The following is a 26,445-nucleotide window of genomic DNA, read 5'->3' on the forward strand; positions in this document are numbered from 1 at the left end:
TTGGGCTAATTGCAGTTTACCACTGTGAGTTCTTGTCTGAATGCAGTCAGAAACACGATTTAACCAAACATCTCAGTTTAAGGATTGTGTTTTTATGAGACCTGGTTCGGGGCAATGCAGTCAGTGACAGAAGGGAGCCAGTCTTGCCACAGAGACCCGAGGGCTGTGTATCAGTCCCCAACGCTGCGCGCCTCAGAGCAAGGTGACCCCCTCACCTCCTGCCTCGGGGATATACCCATAGCCCTCCTCTCTCCTTTATTCCCTGAAGTGAGGATAGCAGACAAGCGGTGGATTTGCTGTTACGCATACTAGTATAATCGATTACGTTAATGTGTTGAATTCCTCCCAAACAGGGCTCAAATGGTGACACAGTGACTTCTTTCCTTTTTCTCTTCTCTGTTTACTGTCTTTGTAAATACAACCAATTTTATTGGGGTTTGGGTATTGCTTTTATTTCGTAAGTTTCTGGGCAAAAGTGCCTTCTTTTCTACGTCTCTGGTTTTTTTTCATTTACAAACCCAGAACGGAAAGCATGCCAGGTTACTTGAGAGAATTTGGTCTAATTTGCAGGAATTCCCAGTGTGGCTGCCTCCCCAAAGCACACTTCAATCTTGAAAGCTTTTCCTTCCCCATGCTGAGCCTCTTGGCTCTGCCCACCTGGAAGGCAGCAGCAGTGGTGGCTGCTCCCCCTGTCTTGGTTGCTCTTCCCAAGGGCACCACTTGCTGCTTTGGCAGCTAAATGCAAGAGTTAAAAGAAAGTATGGATTTTCCTTCAGTTTTGCAGTCCATGTTTGAGCTTACTTGCTATCTTGCATTACAGTTGATTGACACAGTCATCCTCGGTAATGTTAACTACAGTACAGAAGTGTTTTCCCACACTTTTTTTTCTTACCTTTGCGTTCCTTTTGCCTGCAGGATGACTACCCTCAAAGAGCATTGTTACTTAAATCTCAGCTCTTTAATCTGATGTAATTATTTAGAGAATGTTTTCATGTTTTTGACAAAATCAGGTATCTCAGTAGCATAAATCTCATGTATCAGGTATCTCAGTAACATAAATATTTTATAAGAATCATGTAAATTATGTTCCACATTTTAGTAGATTTAGGGTTATTACTTGCCTTCCTGTGGTGTTCTGGAGGGATTCATGCCTTTTGTCGTGGTTTTTTTTTCCTTGATGAATGCCCGTAAATCATTTTTGCTGTTTTATGAGGCAATGTCAAAGTCTTAAGAATTTAGTTATATTTTTAAAGCTAAAAGTTAACAAATAGTACTGATCATTTCAGTAATGATGATATTCTAATCCTTCTTGGGTCTCTGGGCAATAGAGGAGCTCCAATGATTAGTCATAGGAATATTAATTACATTGGACCCATACTTCTTTAGCCTACCTAATGTCTCCCTGTGCCAGTGGTGATACTTAAGACAAAACAAAATGTTGATTTGGCTGGTTTTGGCGTTTTTTTGTGGGTGCTTATTATAAGCTGATGGCATTTGTATGCTCAGTCCCAGAGTATAGAAGCTACTTGTATGGGCTTTCTTCTTTTGTTTTTAAGTAACTCCAAATTTAAAGGCATTTAACTTTTTTCCTGATTGATCTGTTACTTTATTTTGGAAACCATATTCAGTAATGTAAATTAAGTTCCAACAGAAAAAACAAGAGTGTGTGTGTCGGGGTCTTTTCATACTGAGGCCAGTGGAGAGCGCACAGGTCAATAGAGGTGAACTGGGTTACATATGTTATATATGGTTTTCCCTGGAAGCCAATAAAAAAATTGAAGCAAGAGTCATTACCTACTGCCATCCTTCCTAAAACCTTTTCTGTAGAGGAATTGCTACCAAAAACAAGGAAAAACTAAAGTAAATGCTGGTTGCCTTCATGGAGAACCCAAGCAAAAAAATCTGTTTTCCTCATGTGGAAAAAGAAAATTGTGCTGTGGACTTGAAATAGTTTGTTTATAGTCTACCAGGAGATGGTTTATAGTCAGTGGCATGTGTCTGGCATGGGACTAGGAACACAGAAGTGATATATTGAGGGTTATTGAGAAACTAATATTCTCCCTCCCATCCTTCCATTTCTACTGATGTGAAAAATAAGTCAGGAACCAACTTTGTATTTCCCTTCATCTTTCTCCCCCTTACTCTGAGGAGTGTGAGAAGATTTCCAAGAGCATTAAAAGACATATAAGTCTGCTCAGTTTGCTGAAGCAGTCATTTCTCTCTTCTAAATGATGAAGTGTTGAGGAGTGGTATTGAAGGATACTCATTAACTTTTCTGCTCCGGTTTTGTAAAGCTGGTTTCCGTTACCCCCTCTCTGATTTTGGCGTGGGAGTTTATGACAGACCCCTCTGATGCTGATCTGATCGAAGTGAGGAGACTTAGTTCACTGAACTTCGCTCCTTCAGCAGAGATAAGAGCTACCATTAAATCCCAGAAAGAGACGGCAGATTAGAGTGGTGATAGTACTAGAATATAAACCCTAATTTTGTCAGGGCTATAAGTATTAAAATTATAGGCCTTCGCCCAAAAGAATACCTTCAAAGAAGGTAGTGGTGATTCAAAGCGAGAGAGAGGCAATTTGGAGAGGACATCCTATGCATGAGAAAGCAGAAATGGTTTTGATGAGATCTGTGGCACTGTAGGTCTTTGTCTTTCCTTCTTTGGAAGTAGCGCTCTCCTGAAGGTTTAGTATCTCTAATCCCTCATCACAGAAACTATCTTTAAGCATAAGGCAGATTCTTTTTTCATTGACACATATTTCTGTAAATATGTTTACTATTCCCTTTCCCAAAGTAAAAAGAAATGTAACTTTTGTAACTTTATTTCTTCTACCTTTGGTAAAAGCAATTTCCTTTGAATCTAATAATTTTTCTTTGCAGGTATGAAAGTATATTACATGTTTTTAAGAAAGATTTTGATGCGACTTATTTTAAAGACTGAACGGCGTTTTCCAGGCAGTCCTCCGGGCCAAGATAAGAGGCCTGCAGAGTAACACTAACTTGTATTAAGCCTCATTTAAATAACCTGCCAGCACTTTTTAATTTAAAATGTTGATGAAAAAGGTGCAATTGTCAGTAAATAGTCTGGAGAGCTGACAGGGGCTGTTTGGTCAGAAGTTAAGAGCTGTGGTGATACAGGCCACAATTCCCAAAGCAGACTAATGACCTCTGGTTCCTCAGTTCTTGGATGCTCAACTGTGGAAATATGTTAAAGATGCTGAACTTTTAGCTGCAGGAGATTTAGCACTTTTAGAAAATCAGACCCAATTATGCTTTCTCAAGTCAAAGTATCCAAAATTTTAATTTCTTTTGAGTGTCTTCTCCAGATTGTACTTTCTCATTTAAGTCACTCTCACTACGCCTGAACTTTCACTTCGGTTCTTGTAGTTAAAGGGGAGATGCTTTAGTGTGTATTCTCTAAGTACTTTAAGAAATTAAAAGAAATTTAAGTGTTTAAAAGTGCAGTTGTCTGGTTAAGCTTCCAAAGAATATGTTCAGCTCTAATATTCCCTTGCCAGTGGATTTAAATGTGAAACAAAAAGCAAAACTACATTTACAGCTTAAGGAAGCATGCAAAATTCTTCTGTTTTTACTTTGAAGGCTTCATTAAAAATAGGTCACCATCAAACCTCCCATCCTAAAGCTTTTCTTTTGAACTGTTCAGTTCTCGATGTTCAATCTTTTGGCCGTGGACAATCAGCCCCCCCAAGTAATGTGTTGTATGTAGTGGACAAGACTGATCTGACGCATATTGATTAAAAAGAGGGTAGTTCCTGCCATTCCCAATGGAAGTGGAAGGATTCTCGAGTTGATCAAGCTATTTCATAAGCGTCTCTTATGGACAAGATTCTTTTCTGGTGCCTGTACGTCATTAAAACACTACTTCTGTGAAACTCTCCATGCAGTGTTGCAGGAGAAAAGTAAGAAATAGCGTTAAATGCTGATGGATAGTTTCCGGGTTATGGAGTAATATATATTTTCATAGCTATATGATTGCTGCATGTTCTAACAGAATGTAAATTATTTAACAGATGGATGAAGTTATTAAAAAATCTTGAAGTGTGAACTTCAGCATTTCTCTGTATTCAAATATAGGAAAAGTGTGTTTTGGGGGGTGAGGGTGAAGGCTAAAGCCCCTAATAAGTTTCTCTGTTGTTTCATGATTAAAGAATAGGTCTTTTGTCAAATTCCCTGTGTAGGATTGTTCCTTATGTTAGATTTCCTATAGCTGTCCATGGTGTATTTTTAATCACATCAGGAGTGGGGGTAATTTTCAGTAGTCATAATAAACATTATTTCATTCTAGAGAAAACATTGATAATTCGTTACCTTCTAATTATGTCTCCTGCATTGTCTAGTTATTGGAAACTTTGCAATAGCTACAGTTGTTGGAAACACATTGTTCTTTTATTTGATCACTGCACTGAGAATTAAGGGCTATTTTAGATTATAGTCAGTTTCCTGGAAAGACGTTGTCCTCAGTGAAGTTCTGAAAAGCCTCTTTAATTTTGCATTTATATGAAAAGGAGCAGGTCCCACGTGACAGTTGGTGATTCTTCTCAATCAAATAGAAACTTCTACTGAGAGGAGTTCCCAAAGGGAAGGAAAGCAGTTCAGTAGAGATACAGCACAATGCAGTAGACCCTGAGACTGCGGCAAGAAACCCAGCTCTGGATTCAGAAATGGGATAGTCGGTAGTGAGGTGCCCAAACTAATTATCCCTGCCAAGAAGAAGGGTTTACAGTCCCTGGTGTAATAGTATGATAATAGTCCTGTATGGCTTTTGGGACTGAAGTCAATGTCACAGTACAGGACAGCCTTGCTGCAAGGGAACGTATCAGCGGCTTCTGGCTCTTTGTAGTTTGCATCATTGCAAGGTGTAGGCTTGCTCTTAGTCTCAAAGTAGACTAGATCTGTGCTAGAAATCCTGTAGTAAAATATGATGGTTTTATATACAAGCCCTCTTTTAGTGACATCACATAATCCCTTGATACTAAACTTAATTTCAATGGGGAGCAAATAAAGGCAATATAAGATACAGCCTCTTGCCAATAGGAACTGTCTCTGCTCTTGGGAGGAGCGGCCAAGATAACTCTCTTCTGTGGTCGTACTGCTAAATATTTCTCAGGGCAGAGTAGATCTAAAAGACTTTCAGCCTTATTTAAAGAAATACATATACTGCTTTAAACAGAAGTATGCAGAATTCAGGTGGTAAAATGAAAAATCCAAAATGTGAGTGTAGCTTTTTGGTAGGAATATGCTGGAAGTTTATTGATCTCAAATTGAGGGATACTTTTGTGTTGTGTGGCAATAATGTGTCTTGGTAATTTCATGTTCTGCTGTTCTCAGCTGCTTTAACCCAGAAGGTATGATGCTTTAAAATGAATTGGAGTTTAAGAAGTATTAAAAACTCTTCATGAATCCCTCTATATCTATATATAGATATATGGTTATCTATAGCGCATGCCCTTGTATTTTATTTTGAGCTATTGTATTTTCATGGTTTTATTTGAGAAGGCACAATTGTGCTATCTGTGTTAAAGAAGGTGCTTCTTAAATCTAAGTAATAGATGGTGAAGGGTTAAAAATCTGAGGTTCTATTAATGTAGGGAAATGCTGACACAAGTTCTTCAGTCCTCTTCCTGACAGAACACCCATCTTTAATTTGTTTGTCTCTTTACCCATATAACATTGTACATCTGTCCTTGAAAACAGCTCTTGCAGCATGAGCATAGCCAGTAGAGTCAATTTAGCAAAGGTTGCTGTCTGTGTCCTAGCAATGCAGGCAGACAGCCTGGAGCTACAACTTATAATCAGCTAAACAGGTATATGAATAATTACTAAAGATAGAAGCCTGTGTTAATTGCTAGTTTTAATCTTGTTCTCATAAATTGTTACAGAATTATTTTCTCCCCCCAGCAACAACATGTCAAAATGAATATTTTTTTTCTCAGATTCTAAGTAATCTAGTGGATTTTGGAACATTTTTAGTTTTAAGAAGATCCTTGTTCATATTTAAGCATACACATACTCCCTGAGAGTCCTTTATATATCCGCTTGAAAGCTTTGTTCCACTGCCAACATGGTGGAAGGAAACATGGCACTGAGAAAGCATGAGGCCTGAAGTATTTGGAGTTGACTGAGACCAGAGTTTGCCAGTTTCTGAAAGCAAAAACGGATATTAAGCTGTTGTTTCTCTTAAAATGATTGTCTACCAAAATGTTCCTTGGATGAATCTGAGTAAAAACCGCTTTCTTTTCAGACCGTTTTCTTTCTTCTGCAATCACTGTGTATTTGATTATCAAAACAGACAAAATGATGAAGACCCCCCTAGTTCTAGCGTGTTGTTGCTAATGCAGTAATCCTCCACAATAAGTGGGAAAAATTAAAGGATGCTCCTAGAGATTGATTAGTGTATGGGGGGAAGAGTGACAGTGACTACATTTGGTCATCACCAAGAACATTTTGCCTTATTAGGCTACTTTGTAGCTAAACTGTACTTTATCTCACAGACTGCTAAAAATAACTCTGTGGCTTTCTGGCAGATTGATATCAAAAGTGTATGATGATGGTACATGGATTTGTTTAACTACAAAGTTAAAAGCATGAGCTGGCCTCCAAACGATGAATGTCTTTGTATTCCAGAATGGAAGCTTTCCAAGACAGTGATGCATAGCCACCGATTTGTAACTTTTCTTTTAATTTGTAACTTTGGACTTTTGTCTATGTGTTTAGTTATAGAAATTCTCATATGTTAGATATGGCATTAAACATATATATGGACTTTTGATGGTTTTCTAGACTACAGTTGTCTTGGAGAAAGTGACATTGAGTGCTGTTTTCATACTTTTTTAATTTAAAAAAATACACTGCATCTCAGCTTTCTCATTCAAATGCTCTCACAGTTCACTCATAGCACAGAAAAAGCGCTTGGTCAGAAAAAGGGATTGGTCATTAACTTTCCTATGTGCAGAGTGTAAATACTGTGGCTAATGAAGGACATTTCTTTACATCTTTTCTTACTCTGTTTATGTCCCACTCGGAGTGTTTGTATCACATACTCCTCACTACGGATACCTTCCATATTTTAGTGGATTGTTTTTAAAAAGTAATAATTAAAAAAGTAACAATTAAATAATTAAGCAAATAGCCTGGGTTTCCTCTCAAACCAAATTTTTGGAGTAGGGGTATCTCAGTAAAATGAGGCCAACAGGATTATGCGGAGGGAAGGACGACTCCGACTGAGCCACTGGGCAGAAAGCCCAAGCAGCCCCGCTCACAGCACCGCTTGGAGGGGGCTGGAGTAAGGAGAAGTATCAACTGGAGGTGAACACGTGCATAGCCTAGAAGGAAAAATTAAAGAAAAGTAGTCACTGAGATTGAGTGTTTTCATGGAGGGCTTACTATTTTGATACCTTAATGAGGAATATTCATACAATTTATATTTCTGAAAAATATTGCTATCAGTCAAAACAGCACAACCTGGATTACACTGCCAAGAAAAGTCCCAAAGTCCTAGCAGGGCTTCTACTTTCCAAGCTTCAGTTTCATTTATTCCTTCACATCCCTTTAGTCGTACGCAGCTTCACACGATGCTGTTCTGATATCTCTCTGCCTTCTTTCAGTGAGACCTGATTAGGTTGCTGTCTTCAGAGCTGCCTCCTTATCCCCTTGAACACTTAAGCAGGGAGAGAGGAAGCTTAGCTGTAATTAACCCACAGCTTGCCAGAGGTGGGATGGGTCTTCAGCTAGGAATAGCTACAGGCTCAATAAAAACAAATACTTTGACTGAGAATATAATCTTGAGCATATCAAAAAGAAGCAGAAAAATATGTTTTATTAAAGTACATGGTAAAACTTTCTTAGAAAGAGAGGTAGACTAATCCTCATTGCATTTGAAAGTCTCGCTTCATGTATAACAGTTTTTAATCCTTTGCGGACCATATGAATGCTAAAAGATTAGTTTGAAATCTAAAGATTGGTCAGATGTTCCCCCAAAGTGGTAGCAGGCTAATAATGTCTAAACTATATGGGGAAGCTTTGCAAGACATGGCATACAAATCTATTTAATCAAAAGTTAGTGAAAAATACGGATGTTTTAGAAATCCACTTGGTCGTGCTGAAAAATTGGATTTAGTATGGAAAGGGCTTCGGTTAGTTTCTATTTCTGTCTGATTTACTAGAAGAGATGTCATGAACTCTAGCCCAGGTGACAAAAGAGGCACTGAAAGCGAAGATGTGCACTGAAGACATTTGTGCCAGGCTCCAGTTTAGTTCACAAAGGAGTTTGAATGGAAGCATCTAAATATTAAGACATCGGTAAAATTTGGAAAGACAATAAAACTTCCATGTCACAAAGAGGAGTTTTTAAAACATTCATTAGTATTTGTAGCAAAATAGAGACAGCAGAAGAAGGGCAGAGCATCACAGGTGGGGTATGTTCCATGTGTCTTTAGAATTGCCTGACGGACAAGTAGGTGTGGGAGGGGGCAGCTGCAGTAGCTCGGTTGGTGGTGAATAGTGCTGGAGACAACTCTGCACTGATGCCATCATTGTACAGTGATTTTTAGTTTTATAAAGCCACTCTTCTGACTGTCATCCTACATTACAGATGTGATTTTTCCTCAGCGTACTTCATTCTTTATTTCTGCATGGTTTGGTTACTTTTGTTTCTCAGTTTTCTGTAAAAGTAAAGCTGTGAGGAGAACCGAAGATACAAATGTGATGAATGTGGCTTCACTCTCTAATTCGAGGTGGGGAGTGTTCCCATATTTCATTTTAATTTTACAGATCTTTTTGTTTTCCTGCACATGGTAAAGACATTTAATCAAAAGAAGGAAGGAAGGAAATAGAGATTAGAAAATTGCAACATTGTATCTTATTAGATGTATTTAAGGTAGACCTCCTTTTCCAAAGATTATGGCAATTGACAGAGGTGTTTTTCGCTGCAGTGCCTACAGGTCTGTCCTGAGCCTCGGCATGTGTCTGAAGGAACGATTTTTCATAATGGGGTAACAAGAACATGAGAATGTCCGTGGTCTTGAAAGTCAAATAGGGCGTAAATCTCTTTCAGAAGATTTTGAGTGTTTCAGTCCAGTTGTGCGCATCCAAAACAGCATTCGGTGTTTCCAGATGTGTAGTCCAGATCAGAGGGTCCGTCAAAACATTCAGCTACCAAGGGCACATGCAAGCGGTGGTCATGGCCAGCAGGAGAAAGAGCAATGCTGTGTTATTATCTTTTGTAACTTTGCTACCTTTGTTTTATAAAGCTTGACAAAGAAGGGGACAGAAGCGTAAGTAATTTAGTCATAGTAATCTTTGATTTAAACAAGACAGGACTAAACCACATAAAAGAGTCTCTTTTGCTTTGCTTTTTATGCTGGGTTTTCCTCTCACACCTCTCTCTGGATGGAGTTGGTTTGATCCTGGAAAAGTGGGTTATGCATGAAAGACACTTGATGCAGAGTCAAAGGATTTTTATATTTTTTTTCCAAGTACGTACTTGGTTTCTGACTGGGATGCAGCCCTGTGCTTTGTAACAGCTTCAACTGACTCAGCCTAGTGCGAAACATTAGGAAAAATTCACGGGTCCACTGATCCATGTATTCTGTGTATTTCAACTATGTAATTGTAAGCCTTCTAAAGAGTTTTTTGAATCCTTTGAATCAATAGTAAAGTATATACTTATCCAGGGAACTAATTCTTGGGCAAATAATCTGCTCTAGACAAGTGTTGTAAGGAACTACCCTGCTGTGTTCAGCAGTGCAGCAAAACTCTGATGAATAAAGATTGGTCCCCAAGATAAACCTTTAAATCTTTGGTCATAGAAAATTTGCATTGCTAAAGGGCTATATTATGACTCAGTGGGCAATAACTGGTATTACAGCTGCTTGAAGAGAATTTCCTTACCCCTTATATTTTCTTTCTCTAAACAACTTTTCTGCTCTTTCCTCTGCGTGCGCCTCATAATGAAATTACAGTGGAACATGATGATGTCCCCCCTTGTACTGTCTACTTGCCACTGAATCATCCAAACGGAGCATTTGATCTCTGCCCCCTCTGCAGCCTTCCCTTCTTTTCCTCTTGGCGGTCTGTGTCTTTATTATTGTTCATGTATTTGGCTCATTTTTTGCAATATCACCAAAGAAAGGGGCAAGGAGAGAGAGAGGCAGGAATTACACCCAAAGACTACCCCCCTAGTAGTTGATGAACTAGTTGAAGATAGGCATTGTGTCATTTATGTTGAGCAATCAAAGGCACCCGAACATACAATTCTCTTGTTCACCATAAAAATTGGTGTTCCATGGGCTTGCAGGTCTGTTGCACCATCATGTCTTAAGGATGGACTTCTGACTTTTTAAAAATACACTCCTTGAGAGAGAAGTGTCTTGGCATGGAGAGCAAAGAGCATTACCACATGGATCTGCTGGTGGTGATTTATTTCTGTGCCAAGTGGTGACTGACAGGATTTGTGAGGATTCTGATCAGTAATATTGGATGGCATTGATCACATACATGAAGCGGACAAATGCTGCCCCCTGTTTTGAAGTAAATGGGACTTCTTTGAAAATCTTTCAACTCTTCTCCTTAATCAGCTAGAGGTATCCCAAATAAGCATCTCTTTCTCCCCTGTAGGAGCAAATTGTGCTCTGAGCATCCCCTGTGGGGCTGAGCATCTATCTCACTGGCCCCTTGGGAGAGCAGCCACTCAGGATGGTGAGCGGCCAGGCAAACCCTCCGCAGCGGGACCCCTGGGGCCTCAGTGGAGCTGCACAAAGCATGGCCAAAGCCTGCTTTCCTGCCCCTGCATTTAAAAGGTGCTTCCCCAGTACGGACCTGCTTCTCCCAGTAGTAGATGTCTTCAATGAGTCTTGTTAATAGTTATCGCTGCCTGAGATAACCTTCCCTGTGATGTAATTTGACATACTGCTGTCAGTGGGGCTTAAACATAGTAATCTTTAAAAATGATTGGGAATTTGCCCTAGAGAAAAAACTGTTATGATTAATTTCTACAAATGATAAACCACTCCTTCTTCAAAATACTGCATGCTATGAAGTGTGATTTAATCCATTTAACTGCAGAGGCTGATGCTTCTGACAACTGTGACTCAAATGTCATCACAGAAAGTGATATTTCAAGTGGCAGGGTGGGATTAGAAACCTGCTGAAGATTTGTCAAAGGAGAAGTAAGTACATAATTTTTAGATAAGTGATTTGTCTACTCTAAACCACTTCCGCTGAGAAGACAGGCAGCTTAAAAGAGAAACTTACACTGTTACACTAGAAAGAGCATTTAATTGCAGATGGGGGAAGAAAGGCAATCCTCTTACTTATGATGGTGGTTAGAGAGAAAAACATACAATACTCGGAAATATAAATTTTCTATACAGAAATAATACAATATTTTTTCCTCAGAAAATAAGATTTCATTGAGGCTTGTATAAGGAAGAAGGCAGTCTTGATATTCGGGACCTCGCAACTACCTGATATGTTCCTCTTGTTGTTGCTTTGTGTTTTTTTCAAAATATGAAGTAACACCATGATAGCTTGTGAACTGTGTGACAATTCTGTAAGTGCAGTAAAACCCGAAACAAGCACAAAAATGTACATTCTGTATCTGTCTAGAATTTCTGTGGAGTTCTAGTCAATTATAAATTTCATTCACATCCACCAAGTCTGTACTTGGTGCAGTTATGTTAGTAGGGAATTTGGTCCTTGTTTGGGATTATTGACATACTTCTCTTATTGCTCTGCCAGTCCTCTAAAACTCGTGCCTGCTTTTACCTATTCTGCCAGCCTCACTCTATAATTTACAGCTTCTTAAAGCATCCGTCCACTCTGAAAGGCGATAAAAACAGTTGTATGATGTTCTTTACTTTTCTTTTGTGTGGCTGAACCTCAAACCTGATCAACTGCAATGGAAACTACATTGTGTGTCAGAGTTTCTTCCAGCAGCCTCATGGGTCTACCTCCATCTCTGAGGACCTAGCTGAAGGCTTGCCCGTGCTGTAGGGAGTATCCGCTATGGATGCCGGCCTGGCGCTGTGTTTTGTACCACCTGTAGCAGCCATATTGCTAAGAGTCTTCAGGCTTGTGCAGCTCTGAGATTGCAGAAGTGTTGGGGAGGGTTTGGTTTGCAGTGCTGCTTAGTGCGATGGCTGAGGAGAGAAAGCACTGACCCTGTCTGACAGGCTGACCTTGAGCTCCTACGGCGGGAGTGGGAGTTGGGCTAAAGGCACACGTACCTCTTACGTGTTTGAAGTGGATTCCCAGGGGGGGGAAAAAAAAAAGAACATGAAATCTGACAATGCTTTTTTGTGGAATCACTTTTTGGAGAAGAGCTGCTCTTTGATATCAGTGATAGTTTGCTGCTCCGATCTGTCATGCTGCCGAGGCGCTTGAGAAGCTTGCTTAAATGACTGTAAGAATGGTAAGGAAAGCTGAGGCCTTTTTTTTTTTTTTTTTTCTTTTTTTGCTGAAAGGAATTTTGCTGGAGAGCCGGTATTTTTTTTTATTTTTTTTTCGGTTTACGTCCTCCTCCTTTGCTGCTGCTGTTGTTTCTGTTTGGTGTGGCGTCTCGCCGCCGAGGGCCGGGTGCGCCTTTAAGAGGTGGAGGTGGCTTCGTGCAGGTGGTGCCGGGGAAGGAAGCGGCTCCGCGCCGCGGGGACGGGCCGGGGCTCGGCTGGCCGCAACTTAAACTGCCAGTGTTCCCTCCGAGAAGGAGACAAAAAAATCGTCACGTTAGCTTCCTGCTTGGTTTGGGGTGGTTGTTTTTGTTTGTTTGTTTCTTTGTTTTCTTTGACACTGTCAAAGAAACGCTGCTCACCAAAGGCACAGCTTGATACGTGAAACTTGGATAAAACTCTCACGGGCAGCGCTGAACTCGGCGTGGCGTGGGAAAGGGGGATGCTCTTAGGAGCCACGGGTGGAGCTGAAGGTCTCAGCTCTTAAAAGAAAAGCCCCAGGCAAACAGCCCCAGCAGGGCTGTCCCGCTGGTGACAGCCATTCCAGCTGCCAGCCCCCCGCCTGCGTGCCTCAGTTTCCCCTCCGCGGCAGAGGGGTGATGCCCGTCCCCTCGCCCAGCGGAGCGCTGTGCCGGCCGCTGGCGCTGCCCACCCGGGGACTGCAGCCAGAACCGCTGCTTGGGCCGCCGCCCCCGCCGGCCGCCCCCCGCCCCGCCGGAGCCCCCCCAGTACCGCCCGCCCCGGCGCGGGGCGGTGGCCGGTCCGGAAGGAAACTCCCGGCCGCGGGGGCCGCCCGCCCGCTCGCCCCGGGCGCTGCTCCGCCGCTGAGGCTGCTCTGGACGCTAATTAGCATGACTAGTTTGATGGATTTAGTCAACAGCATTCAGCAAACAGGGGAGGGGGGAAACAAGTGTGTAAGATTTCCCAAATCTAAAGACTTTTCAGCCCTGGTGCCCTTAATGGTTTGTTATGCGGACTCGAACAAGTGTTGCTTCCAATTAATTGATCGAGGGGATTTATTTTAGTATTTTGGCTGGATGCCAGAGAGAGAGGCTTTGTCCTAGCGTTTTAAGCACCACCCCTCCTTGCAAGTTTGAAATGTGAGCTGCCTGGGTGGTTTTTTTTTTTTTTTTCCCTCCTCTCTCTTTCTCTCTCTCTCTCTCTTCCTTCTGGCAAAGTGGCTGTGGCTGCGTGTGTGTGTGTGTGTGCCTGAGTATGAGAGAAGGAGGGAGAGGTGTAATGGGAAAGCAGGAGATGGATCACTAGAGACAGAAAAGAAAACCATCAATATCAGTAACATGCAGCTGAGGTGAGATTTTTCTGAGTGTTTGATTTTCTTAAAACCCTTTCAGAAGATTTAAAGCAGCCTTCTGCCATGCTGTATGCTGAAGACGTACTCCTAAGCAATGTCATAGGGATGCTTACATGTATATTGCCGTTTTAGGTCTGTTCGCGTACGTGTGAAGTTTTAAAGCTTAACCTGATTCTCTTTATTGTCTCTAGAGGGTTGTAGCTTGAGCACAAATAGCCTGTTGGCAAGTACGGCATGAGCCCATTAGCAAGACTCCATCTGTGATTGGTTTTGCCTGGAAACCGGGAGACAAGCAATGAATAATTGATGTGTGTTGTGCAGTAGCTGGACAGGCAAAGAAGAGAGAGAGAGGGAGAAACAGAGCAGGGTGCCCTCAGAGGGGGGAGAGCGAACAAGCTTGAAAATAGCTACTGGCTGCCTTGTGCTGAGATGAAGGCAACCCCGGCTGTCTTTGTTCTGCACTGGCTGGTTTCTGCCTAGAAGTGTTTGCAGACATATGTGGCCTTTTTCTGCAGCAGAAGAGAGGCAGGCGAGCAGAGGAGGGGGAGCAGAGGAAGACTAGGGCTTTTGAATGAAATATAACTTGTGGGTAAGTTGGTTTCTTTGGGGGGAGGGGGGGCCGTACGTGTGTAAGTGGGGACGTGTGTGTGTTCGCCTGAGCCTGCCTGGGAGAGTGTGTGTGTGTGTGTGTTGTGAGTGTGTGTGTGCGTGCGGGAGCGGGGTGTGTGTGTGCCAGCGAGGGTGCATTGTGGGTAAGGCAGTGCTGCATGTTGTGAGAGGGCATGGCAGGCAGGGCAGCGGGGACGGGTTTGCGTACAGCCGCCCTGCCTTCTGCTCGCCCCTTACCACATTTGGGGATGCGAGAAGGAAATTCACGGCTTGCTCATTTTGCTGGGCTTTACCATATTTTTATTTTAGGGGGTGAACCATTTAATTTTTTACAGGAATCTTGCTTATTGGATCAGCAATCATAAAACCAAAAGGTGACAGCAATTATCAGTGGCATTTTCTCCAACTTTAGCCTGTCTGGCACTGTCAAAATGTGACGTGCTGTTCTGCGAACAGCAGTGACAATACTGCTGCCACCATTTCATTTTTGCTGTCTTTATAAAGACTTTGCCAGGCAGAACTCACATCTGTGGCAAGTGGTTTCAAAGAAGATCCCGAAGAACTATTGGTATCAATGGCAGTCTCCGGTATTCAAGTTGACAAGTTTTTTGCCCGTTGTGTTGAGTAATAACCAGAGTTTAATAACCAGTTTATCTCTTTGCCTGTGTAAAAACTGAAAAGATTATTTAATTTGCGTGTGATTTACAGAGTTTTCAGAAAGTTTCAAACTAGTGATGCCAGAGCAGAAATGGGGTGTTGGTTTATTTTTTGGTTTAGTTACTTGGATTAAAGCAAGTAATAACTTAAAACGGCATATATTAATGTACAGCAAAAATTAAATGCAAGGAATCTATACAGCTTCAGTGTTTGCAACTCAGTCATTGACAGCATGGTTTTTTGGGGGAAGAGACTTGCTATTGTAGACAGCAGCTCTTCAACCAGTAAAGTCACTAAGTGAAATAGACTTTGCCTTAAGTAGTGTCAGCGATCTGTTGTCCCGTGAAGTCACTGTCAAAGCAAGTGCTGACTTGAGTCATACAAACTACTTCCCCTGAGTTCAGGTGAGCCCACGGTAAGATCTGTCGGAAAATCCCATAGTATCTGTCGACTTTTGACAAAATAAATGCTCTCTGTAGACAGATATGGTGGGGTGAACTGAACAATTTGAACCTCCTTTTTATGGCAACAACTTATCTTGGCTCATAAAACTACAGAAGATGATGTTTGTGGTGCAAATCTGTAGACTTTTGAGAGAAAAGTGGAGAAGAAACTGTGGAGCCAGTTTCTTTCAAGAAGTCATGTCTCAATTAGGTTAAGCTAACCAGGTCATTAGGCTGGTATGACCTAAGAGAAACAATTAGCATGGCTGAAACACTACTTGGAAATGGAAGTACATAAAATTAAGATCCAACTAAAATTGCTCTATGTTACCCAGTATTTCCTTTAATGTTTCCTCAAGTTAGAACTTTATTACAGTTATATTGATAAAGAAAGTAATCATCAGCAGCTTATCATGCATAAAAGTAGAACCTCCTCTCAGCTGAGCAAAAAGCATGTTTCCTCTGTGCTGTCACCGATCTGCCTAGCAGGATTTTGTTCCTCTTTCTGCTTACCACTCAAGTCAAGATGGCAGTTAAAGTGCAGTAGAACTTGAGAACAAAAGTTTGGTTTTATGTAAATTTGCTTCGGAAGGACTCAGTCAGTAACACTTCAGTTTGAGTTTAAGCCAACAGAAGAGTGTTACCAAAGGCTGAGTTTTGAATTTATGATTAAAATTTTGATTTAAAAAAAATACTTAAAATTAAATTGATTCCCACCCGCACCACTTTTACCCTTTTCTGGAGAAGCCGTCAGAAAATCTCTGAGCAAATATGTCTGCAAATACAGTGACGTTTCAATAGTAGAGAAGTCATCCGAATGTACACAGTACGATTTCATGGTGGCAGTTGAAAATACTGATCATAACAGAGGTTTGAAACTTACTCTTAAGCCTTTAATCTTGTGTAGATTGTAGTAGAATTGGCATAAATGTTGAATTTGTGTGTGTCAACTTCTCGGTCGTCCTGGCAGTAATGTTGCTGTGTTCATACTTCAGTGAAACACATGGCACTCTTATTGGTATTACTCGTGCCGAAAGTGGCATTTAGTCCTGGAACCGTTATGCTAGATGGTCCAGAACGCCTAAAAAGTTTGTCCCCATGTAGGGTACAGGGGACAGCTGTTGGTTACAAAGCAGAAAAGAAGAGATTGCAAACTAACAATGAGAGAATAATAGAGGATACTTTGGGCTCAATTAATAAACAATTTGTTGTTGTAGTAACAGGTACTGTTTTAAATGCTGCGAGGTAATTTCGAGAGAATGGTCTGGCAGAACAGGCCTTCTGTTGCCATAAAGGTTAGTATAGCAATTAGATTAAGAGGGTCTCTGAATCCAACCCCCAGAACCCCTAATTACAACATGTGTGACTAAGACGAGAGAATGGTGTTTTTCTATGTCACAAGGTAAGCTGAGGACACAGGAGTTCCCATGTTGGCCTCAGTTGTCACTGGGGCTGTAGCAACACCAGGTGCTTTCTCATGACCAGGACACCAGCAGAAGGGATATTAGTGATCAACAGCAATGAGAAATCTTTACTAGAGGGCAGCCGACAGGGAACTGTTACTCTATGGGATTTTACAATTGTAATTTCTTTTTTTCCTCTCACAACAAAAGACAAGACCAAACATTATATTAAACAGGAAAAGACCTAACTAGGGAAGGAGCTAAGCAGGGGAAAACAAACCAACCCAAAACCTTACCATGTGGAACATGGCTAAAATGATGTTCCAGAGATCTCAGCGAAGATGTTCTCTGGTTTTGTTCCGCTCAGTTTTAGAACAGAGACTGCCACAGGAAATACCTTCCTCCGAGGCTGCTCTTGCAAGTGGAACTTCTGTTTTGTCTTGGGTGGAACAAGCAGAAGCTGCTGTTAACAGACTGCCATAAAACTGCTTGTAAGCAGCTAGACAGCAAGGCGTTTGCTTAAGGAAAAAAAAAATTGGGGAAAAGTGGCTTCCTCCCAGCGCTGCTCAGCTATTACTGCATTGTAGTTCAGAGCTAGAGCTGGGTGATCTAATCTGAGTATCAGAAGCTCGTCCGGGCCACAGGGATTGCTGTGCAGGCTGGGTGGATGGTTTACTGCCTCCAGTACCTTGCAGGGTACAGCATATGGTGCAGCATAGGCATATCCTAGGGGTTTTAAAAATACTGCTGTTAACAAATGACCCTGCTGCCTGTCCTCTGAATTTCCTACAGTTTGCTGGGGTGGTTTTCCTTGCACTGCCTTTTCAGAAGAAACCAGAAAGTTCTGTGGAAAAAAAAACACTTGATATGGCATCTGTTTCACTGTAGTGTGGAGTTACTGACCATTTCTTTGGAGCGACCAAACCAAACAGATCCTTATAAAAATAGCTAAAAGTTAACACACTGGGGAAAAAAATATTGTGTTAATATCTCTTGATTCTTCTAATGGCAGGATAGGGACAAAAATTCCACCAGGTATACCTGCTTCTAAAACGCTTTAGTGAAAAGATGTTTAGGTATATAAAACAGTTCTTCAAGAAGTAACTAAAAATCATCTTCTTCACTATTGGAACAATTCAAAGTTATGGAACAAAACCTTTTAAACCAGAATGTAAAAGAAGAGCTAGTCTTCAAACGAAATGGATGCTTCAATAATTGTCAGAGGTACACCAATGCGCAATAAAGCAAAGCACTAATAGCTTTTAAGGCATGGTGAAGAGTGCATATCTGTTCATCATCAATGAGAAAGCAGCCAGCCAGTCTGGCATGTACATAGGCTCTTTCACTGAGGGTTCAGCAAGGAGACAAGAGAAGCCCAGAAAGAACATAAACAGGTTATTTTTCCCATTTTTAGTTGGAAGTTCCCTGAAGAATTTTCTCCTTAAAATCAAGACAAGATATAGTTATAAAATAAAGTGAGTGACACTGGGACAGTAATTACTTCAGTAGTGTGGAGAGCTGCCACTCATCCTACCTGTAATAAATATTGCATATTTTGCCAGTTCTTGACCTGGATCATTCTCAAATGTCTTGCATCCTCTGGAGTGTGTTACTAATCCTAATTCTTAGCTTGTTGGGGCTCATTCTCTTGACAGTAATCCAGTGCAACCAATGGCAGTTTTATCTACTCCAGAAAAAAAAAAAAAAGTTAATTTTGTTCTCAGTTGTCTTTATTAGTACCAATAAAAGGTTCAGACACCCAGCTAAGCTCCTAATTCTTGTTTATTATAGTTAAAGTGGAGCCCTCACCAGTTTGATGAATAACCTTTAACGTTTGTTTATCAAATTCTAAACTTCTAACTGAATTTTCTTGTTAATAGTTTGTGTTCTTTGCACCTTCTTAGTGCCCCTTACATCTCTTAAATCCTTTAAATTTCAGGAGGTAGGCAAGCTGGACTATTGTCTGTGTTGACATCCTGGAAGCAGACAGAAACCCACAATTGTTGGTAAATACAAGCTCATTAAAATGCTGTTTGAGTATAACATTGTAGTACCTGGATGGGTTCCTTCTTTTGTATGCTTATCATTAAAACTATTTGTACTGGATTTTCAAAATCGTTCTGACCTAACTTAGTTACAAGTGAAGTGAGTAGACGTTCAGCAGAAGCAGAACTAGGGCAGCCTGGGATGCTCATAAAAATCACTCTTCTACTTATTCTTACATCTTTTTTCTTACTCAAGCCCAAGAAGGTAACGGGGAGAGCTAACAGGAGGTTGTCATATGACTCTCTTAAGTATTCCATTAGCTCTGCTAACCAGCTTTACTGACCTGTTGTTTGTTTTAGTGGTTTAATATAGTTAACATTTTATTAACCTTATTTCTGCATTACTAAGTATTTGGAAAAGAAAAAAATACTGTGCTTTTTTTGCCACTTACTTACCCATATTCTAGCCAGACTTCAAAGAAGGGTGTTAACAGTACTTTTACTTCTACCGTCTTATCTACTGACACTATCCAACTGTTTAAGAAAGTTGAGTTTTTCAAGCATCGCCCTAACACCACAGCTTTCAGAGGAGCCTGTCATGATTTACTTATTCATACAGATTGCAGTGGCTTATGTAGTCTTGATCCTGCTTGATCTGCCAGCAGTATTTGCTTCTATTGATCACAGGCTGTTACTTGACTGCCTTGAGCAGCTTATAGGTCTCCCTGGTTCTGTTAACGGGGTCTACTACGGATATTTCTCACTCTTCTCATTTTGTTGTTGTCGATAGTTTTAACTCCAACCTTCCTGCTCAGACAGATGTGCCACAGGATTGTGTCACAGCCTTTGTGGTTTCTGATAAGTTTGGTAATACCTCAGTGAACTTTGGTGCTGTCAGTGGGGCTCTGTCCAGGTTTGGCCCTTAGCTCTGATTTATAAGACGTGTTTGGCAGCATGCCTAGCTGTCATGTTTCGTTGTAAGCGTATAAAAACTCCTAACCTAGGTGTAATAAAATAACGTATTTTTGGAAGCAAGCACCAGTCCTTCATGTTCCTACCTACCTTTTCATCTATACACACTCCTACTGTTTTTCTAGTAATAGGGCAATTGAGAGATTAGTCTGGAAGAAACTTCTAATGCAAGTCGTCGTCTTGCACATAGACAAGCGCTGTTAAATTGTCCTGTTCCAGTCAGCTTTCCAAATGGCTATATATGTTTTCTAACTATTCCTCAGGGTGGAAATACTGTAATTCCTTAATTGGCTGATTTACCTGGAAGGTCCTTAAAGTGGCTATCTAAAGTAATTTGTGGCTGTCAAGAAATACGCTTCATTAGACAAAGGTTGCATTAGAATCAGGTTAAAAACAGAAACATTCATGTAAGCTTTTGTATAGTCCTAGTCCATTAGAAACCAGAGATTTTAATCTTTTTACTAAATTACTTTATGGCTTGCGAATGTACTTTTAAGCTCTTTGAAAAGTAGAAGCATAGATGGTCCTTGTGTATTTGTATTTCTGGTTTTAATATGAGGGTGTCCTTCTTTTGAACATGCAATTAAGCTTCTGTCTGTTATTATTTGTGGCTTCTTGTATCATTTTGATAGAAAAAGGGCCCAGCAGATGGTGTTTGAGCAGAAAGAGATTGCCCGTGGCTGGCTTTTTGAAGAAGTATTTGAGATGGAGAATTATGAGGAGCAAGTGATTTTACTTGTAAGGAATGTGTTTAATACACAATGACCCACTGTTTTCACCCTTCCGCATAGACACCTTTACATTTAGTGATGCTAGAATATTGACTGCCTGGCTTGCCTGACATTCACCAAGCTGCTGCTTTGTCTCTACAGCTACAAAAAACGTCAGGGGAGAGAGTTTTGGACTTGGAGGGTTAGTTGGTTGTTAGTATGTAATACCCCATAATCTTGTATTATGTATTTTGCAATAAGGGGAACAGAAGATACAGTTTATAGTTTCTGCTAAGTTGGGAGTAGATTATAAGAGATGAGAGAAAGGAAGTTTTGAAGTCCATCTTAAGTATTGACTTAAAACGGCTCACCTGACGCACTCACGAATCATATTGCAAAGCCAAAAATGTCCTTCTTCTTAAATGACTGTAATCTAAAATGTTATAGAGAGCTAAATGATTTATTGATGTCTATTTCTGAGGCATTTACCTGCACCTGTAGCCAGCCCATTCCATTTATTTTGGCTTGCTGACAAATTAGCAAGCTATTTGTATGTCAGATTTGGTCAGTAGTCAATTCCCTCCCCCTTACATATTGAACAGCTTTTAATTTAATTGTTTGTGGTGTTGGCAATTTATTATCCAAATAGATGTCACTCAGAGGAGCTCTTTAAAAAAAAAAAGAAAAGAAAAACCCAAAGAATTATTTGTGAATATCCTCGTAGTGCCTTACAGAAGAGAATACACAGAGCAGCTTTCAAGCCTTTTCCACACACAGAGGCAATGATCTGTGCAATACTTTCTTTTCCATTGGTTGGAACGTGAAAAATTAGGGTTTATATTTAATGACTGGAAGAAGGTTAACTCTGCGATTACGGCCATTGTCATTGTATCTAGACACCTTTAAGGAATGAGCAATCAAAATTACCTGTCGGAGTTGCAACTGCCTAAATGTGTTGCATAAATACTCTTGGGCAGAGTTGAAGTGTGCTTTGCCACCTGCAGTGATTACCCTTGTTGTTGAATAGGTTTTGCGGGGTATTTAAGGCAAAATTATTGTGTCTTGCTAAATTGTTTAAACAGTTGGCTTAGATCCTCATCACGGTGAGGATCTGAGTGCTGCTTCTCAAAGTCAGAGTGCTGCACTGTCACACAGAGGCAACTGCAGGCTGCCTGACCTTGGCTGCCAGGATGTCTCCTGCCTTGTTGCTCCTCTGTGGCACGGCCGCTGCTACTGGCTGCGCAGCAGCTGCCGGTGTTCCCCAGCTGAAGAGGAGTAGTGAAATCTAATATGGGTATGCTTTCTTAGCCTTAATTAATCTTTATGAATTTTAAGTAACGTATGAAATTTGGGGTTTGATATATATAGCAAAGAGGATTTTCGTATCATGTGCACATGCCCACTGCTGGCCCGTCCTGGCCAACTGATTCTGCTGGGGCTCCCTGGGACTGTGGTTGGTGGAAAGACCCCAACTATTATTTTTTTTTCCCCTCCTCTCAAACAGCGCCATAGTTGCTAGTTAACATTGTTGGCACTGTACAGCTTGAAATGTTTTATGATCTTACATCTACTTAACCTTTAATGTTTTCTGTCAACATCTATCATGACCTGGTGGCCTATGGTTAGTAAAATGTGCCCTTGCAGGCTGCCAGATACTGTAATGGAATTAGGCCTTTAAAATTATCAGACCTGTCAAAGGGGTTTATAATCCTGTGAGAGCTTTAAGTGGTTTCTTACCTCCACTTGAACACACATTTGACCTGGCTGAAGCATTTTTTCATGCTTGTTTTGTTTTTACTTCCTATTAATACTTTAAAAACAGGGTGAGGGAGGGGGGGAAGGAAAAAATAATTTTCCTTGGCATCTTTATGAGGAAAAACATGGAGTCTCCTTGGTTCTTTCCCAGATGTCTTCTTTGGCTTCTTTTCTCTCTCTTGCACTTGTAGATTAAGCTCTGCAGATATTTCAGTGGGAACTTGTTCCCTCAAGTGATGGACTAAGGACACTTCTTTATATGCGTTAGCCAGCGAGCGTGCACCCAGGGCTGACACAGGTCAGGAGGGAATGTCAGGCTTGCTCCGAGGTGGTCAGACTCAACATAGTGCTTACAGAAGGTGCTGAACCAACACCTCTGGAAATGAATGTCCTCTGCAGAGCGAGGGTGGGAAGGGCAGTAACACTGCACAATTACTCATATTTACCACCTCTGCGCTTTGTGCTGCGCAGAGGATAGAGCTAGAGATGCGAGATGGTTTACCTTTTACCTTTTGCTAGTTTGTTTACAATTACCTGTGGAAATGCTGAAAGTAGTTTTGTAGCACTTTGGTGGTCTCCCTGTGATAATAACACAGTGCCCTGGTGGTCATTAGCACTATGAGAGATTCTGTAATGTTTCTGAACTGAGAGATATTGCATGTGTCATATCCAACAGAAATTGAAATGTGCAATAGAAGAGGTGATTTGACCGTGTTGCGCACAGCCTGTAGCTGAGTTTGGCGAGTCACCTTATCTGGGCCTGTTTCCTGAGTCCCACTTCAGAGACGTTTCCTGTCTTTGTGAGGTTGTTGCATCTGAGCTGTTTGCTTCAAATCATTGCAAGTTGTTAATATTGCTTTTTTTAGTTAAAGGGTGATCTGACTTTGGCTTCTGAAGTAGTGCCATGCTGACTCAGTCTCTTATCACCAGCAGGGTGATGCAAGGTGAGGAAAGAGAAGAAAGCTAATAAAATGCTGCTATTTGAAAATACATCTTGTTTGAGATTTTATACAGGAGTGGTAGAGGGAAATGCACTGCAGCCATTTCATTTGCAAGGAAAAGACCTTCTATTACAGAGATTTTTTTATATCTCCATTGTTCTCATACAGCACAATCAAGCAAGGTAAAAGAGAATGTGTTCCCTGGTACTAAACTGTGTAGGCATTAGTCCCGTAAATAAAATTAATTAAAAAGAAAAAAAAAAAAGAAGTTTGGGTTGTCTGAGGTGATATTAATTGGGATAGATGCTGGAACAAATCGGCCTCTGAGCAAGGAGGACAAAGAGACAAATACCTGTCCTCCAGAAAAAGTAACTCCTGTTTCATTTTTTTAGAGCAATTAAACTCAATACTAAATCCTGAGCTGGAAAGGTCCAAAATCCTGACCCTCAAAGTTAAGGTGTACTTCTGTTTTCTTTGGCGTACATATCTCAAGAATCTCCCAGGGTCCCCACTGCACTAAGCAAGAAGAGATGGAGATGTAGGAATGAAATCAGTCGTCAGGCAGCCCTGGAGAGTGTCATGAGATGGGCTGTCCCTTCTGATCCAAGAGCTTGAGTATATTGATGGGTAGTATTTTTACTTCATGACAGTCTAGTGAGTGATCTCATCAGCTGTTGCTAGCAGATGCAAAAATGATGAGCTTGTGGTAGCAAGCCAGACATTACACTGTTTTCTGTGCTTGTCTTGGGATACGAGTGACAGACGTGTCATCGACAGTTTTCTTTTTGAATAAAATTGTGTGCAGCATTTTGTAAGGGTTCAAAGTAGATTAGAATTAATTGCTTAGTGGAGGGAGAGGAGAATAGAGGACCCCTCCCAGGCAGCGGCTGCCTGTTGGTGAAAATTTGGGACTCTTTCTGGCTCCTCGGAAATGGATGTTTTAAAGGTTGTATAGACGTCTTAAGAGGAAGTACTTGAACTGTTGGCTATTTCTATTTTCATGGCAGACATGATAACAGCTTGGAAAAAATGGGGAGCAATGAATGTCTCCTTTCGGTACTCACTGTTGTTTATTTAGCTGGATCACACCTCAGATATCGACTTTTTAATAGGTTTTTATTAAACAGCAAGGAAAAAGCAGTTTATGCAGTAGGGCAAGCAGCTTTCCACAGTGCCAGAGTCATCGGTCCTGGTTCTCTGCTGCATTCTTCTTAGCGTCAGGTCAAGCAAAGCTGATGGGGATCACTGAAAAATGGGACCTCTATCAGTGTTTAGGTTATTTAATCCTCAGTGTTGATTCCCAGTTGTGGTGGTTTCTGTTACCAATATGTTTACTCTGAGATTCTTATTTCTCAATTATAAGTGTCTCTCCTGTAGCCAGAGCACATGTGCCTAACCCATACAAACGCTCAAGAGTTTGCCTAAGTCATCCAAAATACTGGGTGACAGATACTTTACTGGAAATACACCTTTGGTTTTCCAGCCTTTTAACCAGGTTAAGGGTGTACAAATTGGAGAAGCTGTCAGGGTGACCCAAAGCAGATTGAAATGAGAGAATTGATTTGAATGAGGCAGAGCCTGATCATAAAATAATACTGTATGTGAGTTAAACATTTCTGGGTTTAGTATTTCCTCTGCCGCTTAATTTCTCCCTACTTTCAACTCTGTGTTTAATACACAATGGCACTTTCCCCTAACATTGCCTCACTTTTTGCTTCTGTGCCTGCATTTGTGCAGTACCCTGTCTGTCAGAATGTCTGTCTGACTGCAATATCAAAGTTAATGTCTTAGTGTGAAAGTAATATTTAGTATTCATTGTCTTTACACTGAAATGTCTCTGTTGATCTTCACAAAGCATGTCAAACAGTTGATAATTTTTCAAAAGTCTCACTTTAAATAGTGCTTGTTACCTTAAACTGAAGGCTAATTGTTGCTCTTGGTTTTCTATCAGTGGAATCACCATAAGCCACCCTTCTGATTTATGCCATTTCAAACTACAGTTTCACTCATAGTATTTGGCAAGTTTTTCAAAGTCTTCTTCAGAGGACTTTAGATTGTTAACAGACTAAGGCATTTTAAAAAATTTTTACCCGTTGTCACCATCTAAAACTGGAGTCTACAGTTGAGTTTTCCCATATGTATTTTCATTGTTTGCCTAATCTGTTTTGAGATCAGTTTTGTATGAATTAAGGACCCTAGGGGGAGGAAAAAATAAATAAATAAAAAAATCTAAGTGGCTCTCTCCAGAAGCTTCTGCTGCAGATTTCATTGATGATTAAGATATTTCTGGCCTGTCCTTAACTCCCCTTTTTCTTCCTAATTACACTAGAGATTGAAGATTGTGTTACATACTGCATGAGAAGTAATATCTGCAAATACCAGTATTGACTCAACTGGCAAAATAATCCATAATCAGATTTCCTCCAGTGTTGGTAATTTCTCTCTTGAAAGCTGGAAGATAGCCCTACCTGTGTAGGAAATAAAATAGACCTGTGATCTGGTTTGACAATGCTGTAAGTAAGTGGGGAAAAGACAGAAAAGAGAGAGGGAAAGAAAAGGTTACCAAACCAACAATTCTTTGGTAATTATGGAGTTACTAACATTTTAAATTCAAGTTAAACTTCGGCTGCTATAAATTAGCAGTCAGACTGGTAACTTCTGCTGATCTTGTACAACCCCTTCACATTTTCACACAGAGCTGCATATGCTCCCCTTTTCATAATATGAACTCTGAAAATTTACCTACTCTCCATTCAGCTTCAGTTTTACGTTATGTGAAAGGCATGCACCTTTTGGGAGATAGTTTGTTACTTGGTTTCAGTGATTTCTCTGAAACCTGGAAGAAAGGTGTTAAGCTACAGTGATAAGGAGTTTTGTGGAGTGAGGATGAAATCACCCGAAGTGAGATCTACACATAAAACTTGTGTGAGCATGGAAATGCCATTAAGGACTGTGCTTATTTACAACTTAATACAGGCGAAAGTGCTAGAGTAGGTATAGTTCTACAACAAAAATGGCCTTTTGCTGATACAGCTTGTTTCACTTAAGGAATTAGTATAAGCTATAAACTAGCAAGATCACTTTTCTTTGCTGATACAAACTGTATTTGCAATAGGCACGTATATCAAACTTTTTGAGGGTGGTTGTGCTGGCATAGTATCTGTTGAAATCGTCACAAGGAATGAAAGAGGCAA

General features: G+C 40.7%; 1 protein-coding gene across 9 annotated transcripts in view; it reads left to right on the forward strand.

The window, feature by feature from the left end:
- Positions 1 to 26,445, forward strand: part of ZMIZ1 (zinc finger MIZ-type containing 1) — a 352,580-nt gene that overhangs the window by 247,640 nt on the left and 78,495 nt on the right. Inside the window, exon 1 of one of the 9 annotated variants that reach the window (XM_063339628.1) lies at positions 13,642 to 13,773. The exons of 7 other annotated variants lie outside the window; for them this stretch is intronic. The gene's annotated coding sequence lies outside the window, so the exon portion shown is untranslated. Of the gene's footprint in view, positions 1 to 13,641; positions 13,774 to 14,118; positions 14,366 to 26,445 lie in introns of those variants that run through there. One more of the 9 variants, XM_063339629.1, reaches the window with a different exon arrangement.

Source organism: Chroicocephalus ridibundus, chromosome 6 (genome assembly GCF_963924245.1).
Source record: "Chroicocephalus ridibundus chromosome 6, bChrRid1.1, whole genome shotgun sequence".
In the NCBI taxonomy this organism is placed as follows: Eukaryota; Metazoa; Chordata; class Aves; order Charadriiformes; family Laridae; genus Chroicocephalus; species Chroicocephalus ridibundus.